The 17191-nt window shown below is 47.4% G+C and overlaps 1 long non-coding RNA gene across 1 annotated transcript in view; it reads right to left on the bottom strand.

Moving 5' to 3' along the window:
- Nucleotides 1-17191, bottom strand: part of LOC146835098 (uncharacterized) — a 637707-nt gene that overhangs the window by 331880 nt on the left and 288636 nt on the right. The window lies entirely within an intron of this gene.

Below are 17191 nucleotides of genomic sequence, written 5' to 3'. Positions count from 1 at the left end.
ATCGCCTCTTGACCTCGTCCATTGTCCTCTTGCACTCTCCGACAGCATTCACCTTGTCCACGATGTCCTGCCATATTCCAGTTTTGGTGCCAAATGACACGTTGGAGGTCAAGAACAGTTGTTGATGGTGTTCTATCACCTCCGTGACTATGATCCTGTTCGCCTGCGGACTGAACTTCGTCTTCCTCTTCTTCTTGTCCTTGCCCTTCCCTGTGCCTGAGGTCCCGGGCCGGTCGTCTGGGGTGCTTGTGGGGTTGCGCTCGTCCTTTGCGCCTGTTCCGGCTGCCGGGTGCTAGGGTGTTGGTCAGTTTGTGTTAGGCTTTTTTTTCTACTTTTATGGTGATTTTTCCCGCCTGCCAGGTGTGTGTTGCAGGCCTGGGGCTGCTTATCGCTGATTTCCTCATTGTGCTTTGGCCCATCGCAGGTTTTTTTTGTGTTGTGACTTGTGTTTTATCTCTATCGAGGTGGTTCAGAGTTGTGTTAAGCTACTCTTGCGGTAGTTATCACACGTTGTTGTGAATATACCCCTGAGTTGGGTAATCATAAACATCTGCTTCTCATCACCAAGATTCCCCAAAGGGTGAATGTGCGCTCCACAAGTGGTTATGTTATGTTATGGATGAGTCAAAAGTCACAAGTTTAAGTCACAGTTCAGACTAATGCCACAAGTTGTGACGATGGGCACAGCAGACCCCTCTATGTGTCTCAGTTTCTCAACTGGAAGCCAATGGTACCTAGAAGTGGTTGAATATGAATGACTGAATGAAGAGTAGCGCTGCTAGTATGAAAGGCACCACTGTGCCGTACACCTGGAGCGCCGCCACAGGATCCACTCCTGCATAGTCGTAACCCCAAAATAAGTCATATTCATGGCTTCAAAGTCGTGCTGAAGTTTCTGGGCGTATCCCGGATTAGTTCATATCTTCTTGACTCTTGCCACTGCTGATAAACAACCTCTTGAGATTCAATCCTATAGCAAAGCTCTGCGGAGACACAAGTAGCGCTGTCACGGATGAGGCAAACAGGTGCAGTGAAGTAGGAAATCACTGAAAAGGTCTGGAATGGTCCACATTTCCCTGAATAGCAGGAAACAAAGGTTAGGGACTTCAGAAAAACAGTCGAGTGGGACTAGGGAGGGTACGAGGGAGTATAGGAAACTGTAGGATAGGGAAGGCTGTTAATAGGGGACGAAAGGAGGGGTCTGTTCCTGGAACCCTTGAGAGTGAACATAAGAGACGCTCTAAACAGGAGATGCTGCGTGCAGGGTGTCCGGTTCGTGCCCCTGCACGCCATGTGCACCTATTTCCGTCCTGGTACATTTGGAAAGTGGAAAGTGTGGGAAACGCTGTTGTGAGGAGCACCTGCAATTTCAGGAAATGGGTAGGTTTATGGGGCTCATCCGAAATCCTAAGTCTGCACAGCTGCCAAGAGTCTGAGCTCACGAAAAACAGCCATGTGGCATGTACGCTGGGCACAGTGCACTTCTGAGACTGGCAAGCACTGTCGGGCAGGGCCACCATTTACTGGAAGCGAACAAGCAGTGCTTAATTAGTAAAACAAAAAAAAACAACTCCACAGCAAAATTAAGCACGACAACAAAATACATATTTTATGGGAATGTGGGATTGCCAGTGCATTTGCTGCTCATACTTTGCTGTTTGCAGCCCTGTCCATTGCTTTGCCGTGTGGATTTACTACCTTGCTTTCTGATCTTATGAAAGAAAACATTCCCATAGCTTTTGCTACTTTAATCTGCTTGCGACTGGTTTTGTTGACTGTTTGTTAAGCGTCAGGCTGGAGTTTAACATAAAGATTTTAGAAACGTACACAAGCCCGCCATCAGGGTTAAAGGCTCTGTGATTTCACTTCCTATTATTTGATTGAAAATCAAAAGCAATGAGATGCCACTGTTCTTGTCCCATGGTTTAAGACAAGTGACAGCCCTGAACTCCAAATTTCAGTGTCACACTAAATGAGCGAGGCTCAGTCCCGCCTATCACATCCTGCAATTTCCAGAATATTGGCGCGATATTGGATTTAGAAGGCTGGCGCGTAATTGGATTTAGAAGGCTGGCGCGGTATTGAATTTAGATGGCTGGCGCGATATTGGATTTAGAAGGCTGGCGCGGTATTGAATTTAGAAGGCTGGCGCGATATTGGATTTAGAAGGCTGGCGCGGTATTGAATTTAGAATATTGGCGCGATATTGGATTTAGAAGGCTGGCGCGATATTGGATTTAGAAGGCTGGCGCGGTATTGAATTTAGAAGGCTGGCGCGATATTGGATTTAGAAGGCTGCAGCGGTATTGAATTTAGAAGGCTGGCGCGATATTGGATTTAGAAGGCTGGTGCGGTATTGGATTTAGGTTTAACTCTGTTTTTATTGACAACCTACAGCAAATAGAAAACATACGGGGCATATCAACAACAACCGGCGATAATTATCTCTAAGCGCACTTAGCGCTAGGATAATTATCGCCAGCTAGCGTGAATTTTTATTGCTGAGATAGCGTGCTATTAGCAACGCTTATCTCAATAGCGATAAAAATTCTCATGCTAACAGGCTAACGTGAGATTATCGCTGGAAACCCAGCGATAATCTCACGTTACCTTGTTGATAGGGACAGGCAAACTTAGCCATGATATCCTCCTTCCATAGGATATCATGGCTAAGTCAGAAAAATACCAGACGTAAAAAAGCAGCGTTAACCGCGGTTAGCGCTGCTTTATTTGTCTCTAACAGGGTTAGCGACATTCTTGATAATAGGAGAAATGTCGCTCAGCGACATTTCTCCTATTATTTTACTCTGGAACGCCCCCTTTGCATCTCATTAGAGATGCAAGGGGAAGCGTAGAGTAAAAGGGTGCTAACATGCAAATTTGCATGTTAGCACCCTGTTGTTGATAGGGCGCTAGTTTTATCTCTCCTTTTTGGGCTTTTAAAGCCAAAAAAGCAGAGATAATGCCCTTGTTGATATGCCCCAACATCTCTTATCAGAGGCGCAACTAGAGCCAAATTTCGGGGGGGGGGCTAAGAAAAAATTTCGGGGGGGGGGCTCAATCTTTAAGCAATAGGCAGAGTGGAGCTGCAGGGGCTCTTAGAAGGGGTGAAACAGCAAGGCCTCATTACCATGCACATGGTCTTTTAAAGACCTGTGAAGTGCTCGGGTGCGGCTGTGTGAGTGCCCGGGAAGCTGTCTCATCCCGGGCTGCCACACACAACTGAAGCCCTTTGAGTCCAATGGGTGTTGCGCGCCTGCCTCTCATGACCCCTAATACGTGATCGCATATCCCTCCCCTGCCCCACAGCTGCTTTCACACCCTGCGTGTCCTCCATGCAGATGCAGTCCAAAATAGTCCCTCCAGCTTTATGAGGCACTGCTACGAGACGATCTGTGGCCGTGGAAGAACCAAAATCTTAAGAACACTGCAATGTCAAAAAGGATAATCAAACCCTCCCCCACCCACCCTCCCCCGAACTGGTGTGCTGTAGGCCCGTTCCGTCTGCAGAACGATGGATGTAATTAGTACAAGAGACCGAATCAGGATGTCGTGTTAGTTTCCTCCTGAGCGGTGAGTCAAAGAAGACGGAGGTACTTTGGGCATGTGATTTCGTTCAACTCAGTGGCTAAGAGCGATACCATAGGCTGCCAAACTTCTCTGAACCCCTGCGCGGAATTAGTAAGGTAAGCCTGAATCCGCTTCATCCCCAAAATGTTCCATAGTCTATGTAACCACCCCGTATATGTCGAAAGTGTCTGTGATCCCCAATGCGATAAGATATTCTGGAGAGCTGCCCCTAAGGCCAAACCCATCTGTCTCCCCCTCCTGGACTTTAGGGGATAAGTGAGTGGGTTGGGGATTCCTAGCACCACATAGGCCGGGAATCTCGGGATTTGCGTCTCAAAATGTCTATCCACATCATCCAATACTCTGGACCAGTACCCCGTCAGTTCCCTACAGTCCCACAACAGATGCACTAGTGTGCCCTCGTCCCCGGTCCCCCTCCAGCAAGTCGGGCTACGGTCCGGGTTCCCTTTATTGAGTCTCACCGGCGTCAAGTACCAGTATGTGGCTATCTTGACGGCCATCTCCCTGCTAGCGGTGTTGCGCGCCGCATGGCTGGCCCTATAATAGATGTCCAGCCATTCTTTCTCTGTGAGGTCCCGCCCCAACTCAGTTGTCCAGCGTTTCTGACTAGCAGTTGGCTGCTTCGGAACTAGCGGTCGCAGCATATCATATAAGTCAGAGATCATTTTCCTGTCCGTGGTCTTGGTCACAAGCCACTTTTCATATTTTGTCAGTTTTCGGTGCACATGTGGTTGCACCTCAGGGTGGAGAAGCCAGTGCCGAATCTGAAGATAGTGGAACCTTTCCGTTTCCGGGAGAGCGTACTCCCATCGCAGATCGGGGAATGGGAGAATCCCTTAAACATCAAACAAGTGCCCTGCCAACTTACACTCTGATGCCCTCTCCTCGTATCCTGGAATGAACTCCCTATTATTGAACAGGGGAGACATGGGGGACGGGAAGGAGGTCAACCCTCGTCTAGTGGCAACCCTGTCCCAGACCCGTAGTGTAGTGCCTGTTATGGGTGAGTCCCGGAGGTTTGTAGGCCTGTCAGCCTTCTTGAGGAAAGGGACTTTCCATAAGGAGAGTTTCGCCAGCGCCCTGTCCTGGAATAGCCATCTCTTTTTTGACTTAGGCCTACTCCACTCCACCAGGTACCGCAACTGGGCTGCCTTACAGTAGTCCAGAACGCTCAGGATTCCCAAACCTCCCTCATCCAGCCTCAAGTGGCTCAACTCCCTCCGCATACGGGGCCGTGCTCCTGCCCAAACGAATTGGTGTATCGCTTGTTGCAGTGTACGAATCGTCCCCTGTGGGGGCCAGACCGGTATTGTCTGAAAAAGGTATAACGCTTTAGGAAGGATAGACATTTTAACCGCCGCTACCCTGCCAAGCAATGATAGCTGGTGGTGTTTCCAGTTTTGAAGCTCCTTAGGACCTGAGTGACTAGTTTTGAGTAGCTCAGCGTAACCGTCTGCGCCACAGATGGCGCTGGATCTAATCCTAGGTAAGGGATAGTCTCCATGCACAGCATCCCTGCATAGGTGTGATTTCCCGACTTTGACCTGGAACCCCGCTACTTGGCTGAAGGATTCCAACTCTTGCAGGAATGCAAGGACCGAATGAGCTGGGATTCTAGAGTTGCTATGATATCATCTGCGTAAAGGCTTACTGTATGTCTCTTCCCTCCGAAGGGGATGCCAAGGATGTTAGGGTTATCCCGGATTTTCTGTGCCAGCGGCTCAATGTATAAAGCAAAAAGGAGGGGCGAGAGTGGACACCCTTGCCTCGTCCCTCTTTTGATTTCAGAGGAGCCGGACGATAGCCTATCCACTCTAATAGTTGCTGTGGGCCCACTGTAGCAGCTTGACACCCAACCCCTGAATCGGTCCCCCAACCCAAAACGGATCAGAGTTTTGTCTAAAAAGGCCCAATCCACCCGATAAAATGCCTTCTCGGCATTTGATCGGGTCCATTGACAACAGAAGGGCATCCATATGTGTGCGATGAGCCTTGTCTATCTGGTGAAGAATTAGTTTGGTGTTGTCGCTACTTTGGATGAACCCTGACTGATCAGGCTCAATTATGTCCGGAATCAAGGGGCCCAGTCACGTCGCTAAAATGCCGGTGAAGACCTTCAAGTCGACGTTAAGAAGGGACACTGGGTGGTAGGAGCCACAGAGGGATTTATCTTTTCCGGGTTTGGGAAGCATCACTATCGAGGCTGCCATCATCTCCATGGGGATTGTTCCTGGCCCTGTAAACGAGGTAAAAAGCCGTGTCAGGAGCGGTGCTAAGATGTGGCAGAAAGATTTATAGAATCCTGCAGAGAAGCCGCCCAGTCCCGGTGATTTCAGGAGCTTGAGGCGCGAGATTGCCCCTATAACTTCGTCCACCTGAATCGGTGCTACTAGCAACTCTGCCTGTCCCTAAGCTAATGCCGTCGTGTTCGCCCCCTGCAGTTACGCTGTTATATGAGCTTCTGGGGGAGTCTCCCTCCGATAAAGGTTGGAGTAGAATTCCAGAAAGACTCTGGCAATCTCCTCGTCATCCTCTACCACCTCTCCTCTAGCATCCTTGATCGACTGGACCTTAATCAGTTGGGTGCGGGCCCTGAGTTTGCTCGCCAGCATGCGTCCCTTCCTATCACCTCCGATATAGTAGGAGTGTCTTATGCAGAGTGCTGCATATTCAACCCTATCGATGTCTATCCTAGAAAGTTGAGCCCTCGCCACCTTCAATTGGCACCATACCCGTGGGGCCCCGGTCCTGCTGTGCACCCTTTCCAACTCCAACACTTGGGCCATGAGGTGGTCACGTTTTTCTTTGCGCTCCCTATTCTCGGCTGCGGAAAGGCTATCAACTCCCCCATACCACTGCCTTGAGGACCCCCCAGAGTGTAGGCAAGGTAATGTCTAGTGAGTCATTCAACTCCAGGTAATCTGTAATGCATTTGTGTATCTGCTTTGTCACTGCCTCTCTATGGAGCATGCCTTCCCGCAATCGCCACGTCCCAGACTGTCTACGTGTCTGAGGCACCTGAAGGTAGGCCTGGGCTAAATTTCTGTTCCGCTCGCGGAAATTGCGATAATTTGACATTTTCGCGTTCCGCGGAGAGCGCGAAAATGTCAAAATTTCCGCATTCCGCAGTTTAGCGATAATTCGGTTCTTGCTCGCGCTGTAAAATAATACATTCTCGCGCGCGTGCGATCGCCTTACCTGAATCCCCGCTTTCGCCGACAAGTTTTCCCGATCCGGTCGCGTTCTCCACAAGATGTTGGATTGTTGGTAGCCATTTGCGCTGTCTCGCGACAGTTCGCGCCCGCAGTAACGTCATGTGTCGCGCGATCACGTCTTTCTTCTCGCGATCATGCACCGCGAGAAGAGTGAAAATAAGATGGCCGCGCCCGCAAGCAACCGCATGAGTAAGTTGGCGAGCCGCGAACACGCAGAAAATACCGCGAACGGGCGGGAAAAAAACGTCCGCATCTTCGCGATATTTCCGCGTGTTTGCGGAGATTTTAAACATTTTCGCGATAATTTGCGAAAGTCGCTTTCGCAAATTCCACCCACCCCTACCTGAATGGACATTATCACTACATCATGGTCTGAAAGTGCTGTCGGCGTGATGTCCACCTCCCCCAACAGATCGTTCAGTTATGTCGAGCCTATCAAGTGATCCAATTGGGCATAAGTGCGATGTGCATGTGAAAAGAAAGAGAATTGAGAGGTCTGCGGGTGCGCCAGCCGCCATATATTCACCAGTCCTCTATTTTGAAGCCAGCTCTTCCCGTCCGGAGACAACTCCCCAGTCTGGGTGTATTGGTGGCCCAATCTGTCTAGGGAGGCGTCCATCACTATATTAAGGTGCCCTCCCACCACCAACCACCGCTCTTGTGCGCTCAACACCTCGGAGAAGGCTGCCCTCAGAAATTTCTCTTGGCCCGAGTTGGGTGCGTATAGTGAACCTACCACTAGGGAGAATCCCCCTATCCAGAGTTTATAAGCTAGAAGACGGGCTTTGATCTCAGCTATCTTATCTCCTACCCTCCCCGCAAATTGCTTGGCTATCAAGATGGCCACTCCCGCTTTTTTATCAGTAGTGGAAGAATAAAATTGCTGAGGCAATGCCCTGGACCGCAAGCGCTGCCAATCTTTGGAGAGGAGATGGGTCTCCTGAAGGAGACAGACATCCGCCCACAGGTTCTCTAGATAAGACAGGATGGATTTCCTTTTAATGGGGTTGTTAAGACCCTTCACATTGAGGGTAAATACACGTAACTGAGAGTATGTCATTTTGTAGAGTTGGAGTACCGCCTCTGCTCCCATGGGTCTCTGATCCCCTTGTCCTGTCGCGAGCCCCCTGCCCCTCCGGCTCTATGCCCAGGTGATTTGTGCGCTCTTGCTATATGCCCCATTCTCAGCACACCAGTTCTCCCCCCCCCAACCTCAACGTAGAACCCCCAATCCCCCCCTAATGTTCAGTGCCCGCTGGGCTCCTTCGCATGCATCTGGATAAAAGAAGTATCAGGAGCAGTTTGTGGCTCAAGACTCCCCTCTCCCGCCCGCCCCCTCTGCTTATCTCTGCCATGTGCTTTATATCCCACGGAGGTCACAAACTGTCCTGTGAGGCGATATCCCCGAGTACAGTCTCCAGAGCCGATTGCCAGGAGCCCTTCTTTTAAGCCCCACCCGGTGCGCCCTTTCTATGCGGATCTCAAAATCATCGGGGACCCCTAAAATGTCCCGGAACAGCCCCTGTAGGTATAGAACCATGTCCGAGCCCTCTTCATCTGATGGGACCCCTGAACGCGGATACTGTTCCACCTGGAGCAGTTTTTGATGTCCGCTCTGTGCGCTTGGAGGTCTATTTGCTGAGTTTGCAGCCGAATCACCTCCTGTTGGAGCTGCTCCAACTCTTCATCCCTGGCCTGCCCTTGGTCTTCTATGCTCGCCATTCTCTCCCCGATCGCGTCCACGTCACGTCTAATCTCTTTCACCTCCCCTGCGAGTTCACTTTTAAGTGTCTGAAAGTCCTCCTGGGGAGTGTGAAATAATGCCTCTAGGAACGACCTGGTGACTGGGGCTTCGGCTCCCTCTGGTTCAGTGTGCATCAACATGCAAGGGGACCCTACCCGCTACTTGCTGGCAGACCTTTTGTTAGCATGTCTTTGAGTGTTCTGTCCTTCTTCCCTCGCACCGAGGACATGTCTGCCACATTGATCACCTCCTTGTTGTCAGTGCTCCTGGTGCACCCGCCAAAGGATGGAGGGGTAAGGTGCGCACCTGGTGGGCCCACTACATCCTGGAGCAAGGGTGCTGTATGGCAGGTCCATATGATCGAACAAGAGCTACCCGCCTAGGAAAGCGCAATGTTCAGCTTCCCCGCACGGGCCGCTGTCCTGCCTTGCACCGGTCCGTTGGTGTGCGGTGGCTACAGGCCTCTCCCGATCCGTGGCCCCTCCTGCCCTCAGAGAGCCCTTGGAGACCTCATTAGCTCCCAGTCCCCGGCTCTGGCTCCGGCCTTGCTCGTAGGATCACCACCGGCCCCAGCGCAGAGGCCAAGCAGCCGTCAGTTAGCCACTGGGCCCCCTTTCTCTGTTGGCATGCTCCCTTCTCCGAGATCCTCCGTGCTGGCGGTAACCCCCACAGGACACGCAACTTCCACATGCACCCCCCCCGCTTTGTGGGGGACAAGGGCTTCTGCAATGGGGTCTTCTGCAGCCTACCTGTGGTCTGGTGATGTCCTCGGGTCGTGTACCCGCAGCCCTGTCATGAGTATCCACCCCCAGGGACCCGCTCTTGTTTTCACCTCCCAGTGCCTGTTGACCGGTTCGGTCGCCCCGGGGCCTAGCTGGCACCACGGCTTCCTCTCACACTCGTGGGCACCAGTCGACAGCTCTGGCCGATGCCACGCGCAGGTGATCTTCCGCAGCCCCTCCTCTCTCTGCGCTTCACCTTCCACTCGGGATTCCGGCTTACACTCGGCCCACAAGGCCTCACCTGGGAACTTGGCCTCGGGCGGCCACCTCCGCCAGGCTGCTGCACTTCACTGCACCGGGCCCTCAACCCGGTCCGCAGTCGGCACAACCGCCGAGATCCCGTCTGGCCTCCCGGGCCTTCTGCTGTCACTGCAGCCGCCTCGCCTGCTCACAGGTGCCAGGCAGTAGCTCTGGTCGATGCGGCCGTTGCACCATTTCCCGCGGCGTTGCTTCTCACAATTGAAGTCCCAGCCTTCTGTTTGCCCGCTAGGCCTCACCTCCGATTTTGCACTCGCACGTCATATGCGCTCCTCTGAATCTCTTGTCACCCTCTGCATTCAGGTCTGCTGCTGGGCTCCCGTCTGGTCCCACGGGACCTCTGCCTCAACTCGGGTGCAGACCGCACTTTTAGTAACTGCCGGCCCACTGTAAAGTACTCACGTAGCCGAAATGAAGTACTGAAGTACTTTATTAAATTAATGACCACCACGGAATCCAGGGGAACGCCTGGATGAAGAACAGCGTGCAGGCGGCTGGGTGATCAGCTGTCAACTGTCAACGGACAGTTGTCAGCTGGTGACCTCACTGCTGGTACAGGTGCCCAGGTAGGACACAAGGTATGCGCACACATTACGTTGTCCGTGCAGGGACACACAATCTAAAACACAACACATCCTCCTCCTGTGGGAAAGGGAAAAAAGGGAGGGGGGTGGGAAAAGGATTGGAGAGAACAAGGTAAGGAACGGAAAAAATATTACTCACAAAGTCTCTAAACCTAGTAGGTGGACCTAAAAGTCTACCAGACCTACTGGTTGTCACAGGTTCAACATTGTCTCGTTCCGGTGGTGTGGGCAACCTCTGTCTGACCCTTTCCTTGGTAGTAGGCATAGACTGTCTATCAACTAGTCCGGTGTTATCTCCTACTCCTTGACTGCCACCGGGTCTGTCCTCTGTGGTGACCTCACCTTCGGAATCTTCATTGGAAACACAAAGACGTTTCTGTCTGTTCCCATTTGTTTTATCACTGGTGACATCCTGGGATGCGCTGGTGGTAGAGTCATGACTCTGGTGCTGTTTCCAATTTAGATTGTTACTGTTGGCTATCTGAATAACCCCCTTAATGACTCTGTTAAATCTTTCCACTGCTCCATTACCGGTAGGATGATAAACTGATGTAGTTTTATGGTCAATACTATTTTTCTTAATGTAATTTTTAAATAATTCGGAAGTGAACTGAGTGCCATTATCGCTCACGATCTGTTTAGGCAGACCCTCGCGGGCAAAGATCTCATCCATGAACCTTACGATGTTCTTAGATACAGGGTCGTTGGTGAATTTTACCTCAGGCCACTTAGTTAAATGATCGATCATGACCATCACATACCACTTTTCTTGACCGTCTGGTATGGGACCCATAATATCTATTCCTATTCTTACCCATGGCATACCTGGGCTTGGTAAGGGCTGTAGGGGTGGTCTGTACGTCAGCTGTGCTTTGTCAGAGTTCATGCACAAGGTACATTCCCTAACCGTTCTTTCAATTTCCAAATTGATACCAGGCCACCAGTACATATTCTTTATTCTTCCTTTTGTTTTTACTATTTCTAAATGTCCTTCATGACATAGTTTTAGTATTCTGCTTCTTATTTTACAAGGTGGTACATATTTTCCGCTTCTTAGGTGGAACCCATCTTCGTATGATAATTCATTCCTTACTTCCCAAAATGCTTTGGAATTATCAGTCAGTTTTTTTTCTCGACCCAACCTTCCTTTAACATTTGTATGACCTTGTTTATTGTACTGTCACTTTCCTGTTCTTTGAACCACTCCTCCTTGGTTATGCCGCAAGTTTGCTCTAAAACACTAGCAACAGCATTCTCCTCCATTTTAGATTCTCCTTCTTTGTTTGCTCTTCCTACAGGCATCCTGCTTAGGAAGTCAGCTACGACATTTTTCACTCCTGGTATATATTCGATTTTGTACATAAAATCGAATAAACGCACAGATAGTCTGGCCAATCTAGGAGACGCTGTGTATAGACCCTTGGTTGTTAAAGCTTTTGTCAGGGGTTTATGATCAGTGCATAATGTTACCTTCCTCCCCCATACAAAGTGTCTGAAATGTTCCAAAGCCCAAACACATGCAAGGGCTTCACGCTCTATGACAGAAAAGTTTTCCTCTGCGGGAGTGAGTGAGTGTGAAGCAAAGGCTACAGTATACTCCATACATCTTGAGTCCTTTTGGGTGAGAACAGCACCCAATCCCTTGTTGCTTGCGTCTGTCGTGATGAAATTGTCTAAGGTTGTGTCAAAACCTTGAAGGGGAAGAGCTATGCACAAATCTTTCTTAATACTGTTGAATTTTCCTTCACATTCCACAGTCCACTCAAATTTGTTTCTCAATTATATGAGCTGTCTTAGATCATGTGTCTTTTGTGAAAATGTTTTGATAAATTTCGAGTAGAACTCCACCATACCTAAGAATGACCGTAGTTCATCCTTGTTGGCGGGGACGGGTGAATCTTTTATTGCTTGCAAAAGCTCCTTTTTTGGGCTTACGCCATCACCCGTAATGCAGTGACCAAGATAATTGACTGAATTACATGCAAACTTGCACTTTTGATACTCAGCTGTCAATCCCTTGTCTTCCAGAATTCTGAGTACTTGTTTTACTCTTCTGTCATGCTCCTCCTTTGATCTCCCCATGACTAGGATGTCATCCTGAAATATTAGGATGTCAGGAATTCCTTCAAATATATATGCATTAGTCTCTGGAACATCGCAGCCACTGATGCAAGACCGAAATTAGCATCCAAATTGTGTTATAAAAGTCGTCAGTCTCTTCCTATCTCGATGGAGTGGCACTTGGTGATAGTCCGACTTCAAATCTATTGTGGAAAACCACTTTATACCTTTAGTAGTGGCCAACATTTCATTAATTTTTGGAAGTGGGTATTGCTCAACCACTATATTTTTGTTTAGATCTCGAAGGTCCACACAAAGTCTCAATTTGCCATTGGACCGTTTAGCAACCACCAAGGGTGCAACCCACTCTGATGCATCTACTTTCTCGATTATACCCTCCTCAAGGAGTTTGTCTAATTGGTCTTTGACTTCTTTTCTTACTGAGAAGGGTATATTTCTCACTTTGTGCACTACAGGGGTAGTTATTGGCTTGAGTCTTATTTTGTATTGGTACCCTTTCAATGCACCAACCTTTCCGCTAAATACTTTTGGCAAATTTTTATGCAAGTACCTTGCCTGGTCATTGTGTTCCATTATAATCAAAACAGGGTCACTTTTTGTTGGATCTAAAATTATACCTAAGTTCCCTTGGTCCAGCCTCCCCAAGACTGATGGACCAACCTTAGATACATACAATTTTCCAGCGGATTCTCTGCCTTTGAATGCAAACTTCAGATCTCTGTAACCACACACATCTATTGGTTCGCCCTTGAATGATTTTATAATTATGTCTGGTTTTTCTAAATGATCACCAATTCTATCTTTGAATTTATCTGTCCAAACTCTTTCATTTACTATCGTATAAGGTGAACCGGAGTCTGCTACGATGCTAATTTTATTCCTCCGATAGTCATGTTACAAATTGGTTTTTTGGTTTTCGTGGCAATACCATCTTTAGTCTTATCGTTTTGTTCATCATCTATGTTTAGAATAAACATGTTAATGTTTTCTTCTTCTGATTCAGCTGGATCGTATTCATCGGTTTCGTCTACTATTTTTATTTGTTTAGTCTTCCTTTTATTGCATGCTTTGTAAAAATGTCCCTTGATGCCGCAATTAGTACATCTTACGTCGCGTGCAGGGCATTTTAAATCGTTGGCTAGATGTGAAGTACTTCCACATCTTTAGCATTGTCCCCATTTTTGTGTTTCATATTGTTTGTTCTGTGGGTTGAATCCTTTTTGTCTCCAATTTTGTTTTGAATTTACTTTTTGGTCACATACTTTGCTTATATTCTCACTTTCTTTCTTTTCTTTCTTTTCTGTTAGTACTGCTTTTGCGCAGCGTACTGTTAATTCTGCCTTGCGCGCTATGTCAATGATATTCTGTAGGGGGTACTCTCCTTTCGCCCATAAATTGTCCTGAATATTTTCATTTGACCCTTGCATTACAATTTGGTCTCTTATAAATTCGTTGTGGAGTGCTCCAAATCTACAATTGATTGCTAGATTTTTTAATGCAGAGACATAGTCGTCAATAGATTCTTCTTTTCCCTGTTTGCGATGAAAAAATTTGTAACGATCAACTCCCACACAAACTGTAGGTTTGTAATATGTGTTTAAATCATCAATCGCGTTCATAAATAGGTCTCCTTCATTTTCTGCTCTCAGTTTTTTGTTAATTGAATTATATACTTTTATCCCTCCAGCGCCTAGGCAATGCATCAACATTTTGTATTTTTTTTCTGGTTTCACTTCTTCATCCTCCTCTAAAGTTGAGATATAGTTAAAAAAATACTCTCTCCATTCTTCCCATTTTAGTGTTGGTTCTCCCCCACCACGTAAGAATGTTTCTGGAGGAGACAGATTCCAAATGCATCCTGAAGCCATATTATATTTAGACTTGAGTATTTATTTTTTAATAGAATGTATTGTGCAATTTGTTCAATAGCAAGGAAGAGGAGATAGATATTTTGATTAACCTTCCATGTTTGTTTAGTGTATATACTGATGGGTTCCCTTAATTTATTTTTTCTATAGTTTATGTATTCCCTTAATATACTTTGAGCAAATATGTAGTTGTTTGATGTTGCCAATACGCTTGAGATATGTTAAGCAAAGGAGATAACAACAATATTATAAAATCCTGCAGTTCATACTAATATCGCCCTAATATACACGTGGTGCACAATTAGAGTTCGTTTAGTAAGTTATTGCTTTCTTTTCTTTTTACCTTGTATTATTTAGGAGACTTGAATCTGTTCTTTGCGTGAGAGTTTCTTTTTTTTTTTGTTCTGAAGATCGCGTTGCCAGCAATCGTTGCGGCGATCTCGTACTTTGTTTACAAAACTTTTTTAAATGGCGCTGACGTTCAATGCACACTGACTAGAACGCTAACTCTAGCTTGAAATGGCTGCTTACGTTGTGTCGTAGTACGTTGCATACGTCAACAGTGTGACAAGATGACGCGCTGTTCAGCTGATCCTTACGGCGGTTGACAGCCCGTTTTTTCCGTTGCAACTTCTCAGGTGAAAATCTTTAGTAAAGGCTCTTTACTTTTTCTTACGATTATTGTTGTGCATTTTAACCTAAGCATCCAATAATACTTTGATTAGTTTCTCACACATTTCTTCAAGATGACACTCGTAGACAGTTCGACGATTACCTTGTAATTAGTGTGAAAGACGTTTGAAAACGTGCTCTACGTGTTGATTACCATAGGTCCGCATCGTCTTCATTTCTTCACATACGTAGTTTAAAGTAGATCGTCTTACTTTATGTATATATGTGTCATAAATTTTTTGTTCTTTTGTTCTTATATTCGTTTGTAGTTAAATTATTATATTTGTCCACGAAGAGTTGCACTGACCTTTTCCAGTATTAACAGTTTCCATACAAGTCACAGCTGAATTTGTTCGTAAAAAAAAAAAAAATCGTAAATGGTCTTGAAAGTTCTTTCTCAAGTTGCCTTCTTTTCTTTTTATAAATTCACTTGTGTCACTCTCGTGGGTTCCCGTGTTGGTCCTCGTCGCCACTTTTGTAAAGTACTCACGTAGCCGAAATGAAGTACTGAAGTACTTTATTAAATTAATGACCAACACGGAATCCAGGGGAACGCCTGGATGAAGAACAGCGTGCAGGCGGCTTGGTGATCAGCTGTCAACTGTCAACGGACAGTTGTCAGCTGGTGACCTCACCGCTGGTACAGGTGCCCAGGTAGGACACAAGGTATGCGCACACATTACGGTGTCCGCGCAGGGACACACAATGTAAAACACAATACCCACCGGCCTAGATCTCGCTTTCGGTCTCCAGCGGACCTCCGTCCTCCAGCTGGCCCACTTCTACCAGCAATGGTGGGCCGGAGGCACGTTCCCGACTCGTTTTCGGACCTCCGAGGGGGCAAGGATCGCTGCATTATGCCGAGTTGGGCGCCCGGGAGCGGGGAGACGACATGGAACACGTCTTACCAGCTCGCCATCTTGGCCCCGCCCCCACGGTATTGGATTTAGAAGGCTGGCACGATATTGGATTTAGAAGGCTGGTGCAGTATTTGCTTTAGAAGGCTGGCACGATATCGGATTTAGAAAGCTGGTGAGGTATTGGATTTAGAAGGTTGGCACAGTATTGGATTTAGAAGGCTGGTGCGGTATTGGATTTATAAGGCTGGTGTTGTATTGGATTTAGAAGGCTGGTGTGGTATTGGATTTAGAAGGATGGCACGGTATGCTGATTCAAAATAAGGCATAAAGGCTTTGATTGCATTATTTACCGCACCCCATACAATTACTTGGGGATCGTTAATTATCGGATGTGGTAGATAATCCCAATTACTAATTGGGGCATAACGTGGCTATGGGTGGTTACCTCTACAAAATTTGCATATTACAGTATTTACTGGCCCTTTTTAACCTATTAACAGTCTTTAAATTGAGACAGTAGGTAGTTGCTAGTGGGCTCCACGAGCAAGGACCGGTACTTATTTTTCCTCATCAGACATTTATCGAGAGCAAGAGAGGGAAAAACACACAAAGGGGAAAGAAGGAGGATGAGAAAGACAGAAAAGCCATCATAAAGGGAGAAAGCAGGAACCTGCAAGAGTGAGGTAAAAGGGAAGGGAGTGTCTGGGAGTGGATTTAAGATTCATACATTTGATTCAAGACTATGCAGCCTTGATATTCCGCGCACAGACATTTAATAGCGGCAGTGTCTCAAGCATCCCTCAAAATCGTCAATAACCACTTCTGTAGTCACACATTTGTCAAGGCACAGGAGAGAAGCACACCGGTGGTGTCATAGGTTACAACACGGGATCTGTGGCTTGACGAATGTGTGACTACAGGAGTGCTCCTCTACCAATGGGATGAGTGGGCTTGAACTTTTAAAATGATAGGGTCATAGAACGATACCGGATGGTTAGCAGTAAGACTTTTTCTTACCTTTTGTGCATGGACACGCATGCAGGACAGGCTCTATGGGGTACTGCTTTTTGCCATGACAGAGGCACTGGACTCCCCTTTTTTTACAATGGGTATCCTTTTTAGACCTCGCCTGACCCAGCGCATGCGCTGGTCTGACGAGACTTATTGAGAGAGCTCCAAAAAGTGCTACCAGGCCAGCCTAGAGCTACAGTGCATGTGCGCGGGCGTGCGCGCCGCGCTTTACCGCGATTACTTTCGGCCGCTTTGATATTTGATCGTGATCGCGATCACTTTCACTTTCGTTGCTTTGCATAGCCAATAGGTCTCGCTTTTGGGACCTTATAAGTATTTAGTTATGCAACTATTGTATAGCTAAATACTTATAAGGTCCCAAAGGCGAGACCTATTGGCTATGCCAATGCTTGTTTGTAGTTGAAACATGTTGGCAATTGATGATTTTGAGAGATGTTTGAGACATTGACTCGTATTAACATCCCAAATTGTTATTTTGACCCTACCCTACGTACTCACTTATT

This window comes from Triturus cristatus, chromosome 4_2, assembly GCF_964204655.1.
Source record: "Triturus cristatus chromosome 4_2, aTriCri1.1, whole genome shotgun sequence".
Classification (NCBI taxonomy): Eukaryota; Metazoa; Chordata; class Amphibia; order Caudata; family Salamandridae; genus Triturus; species Triturus cristatus.
Note: the sequence above shows the minus strand (reverse complement) of the source record. Positions and strands in the feature narration are given on the sequence as shown.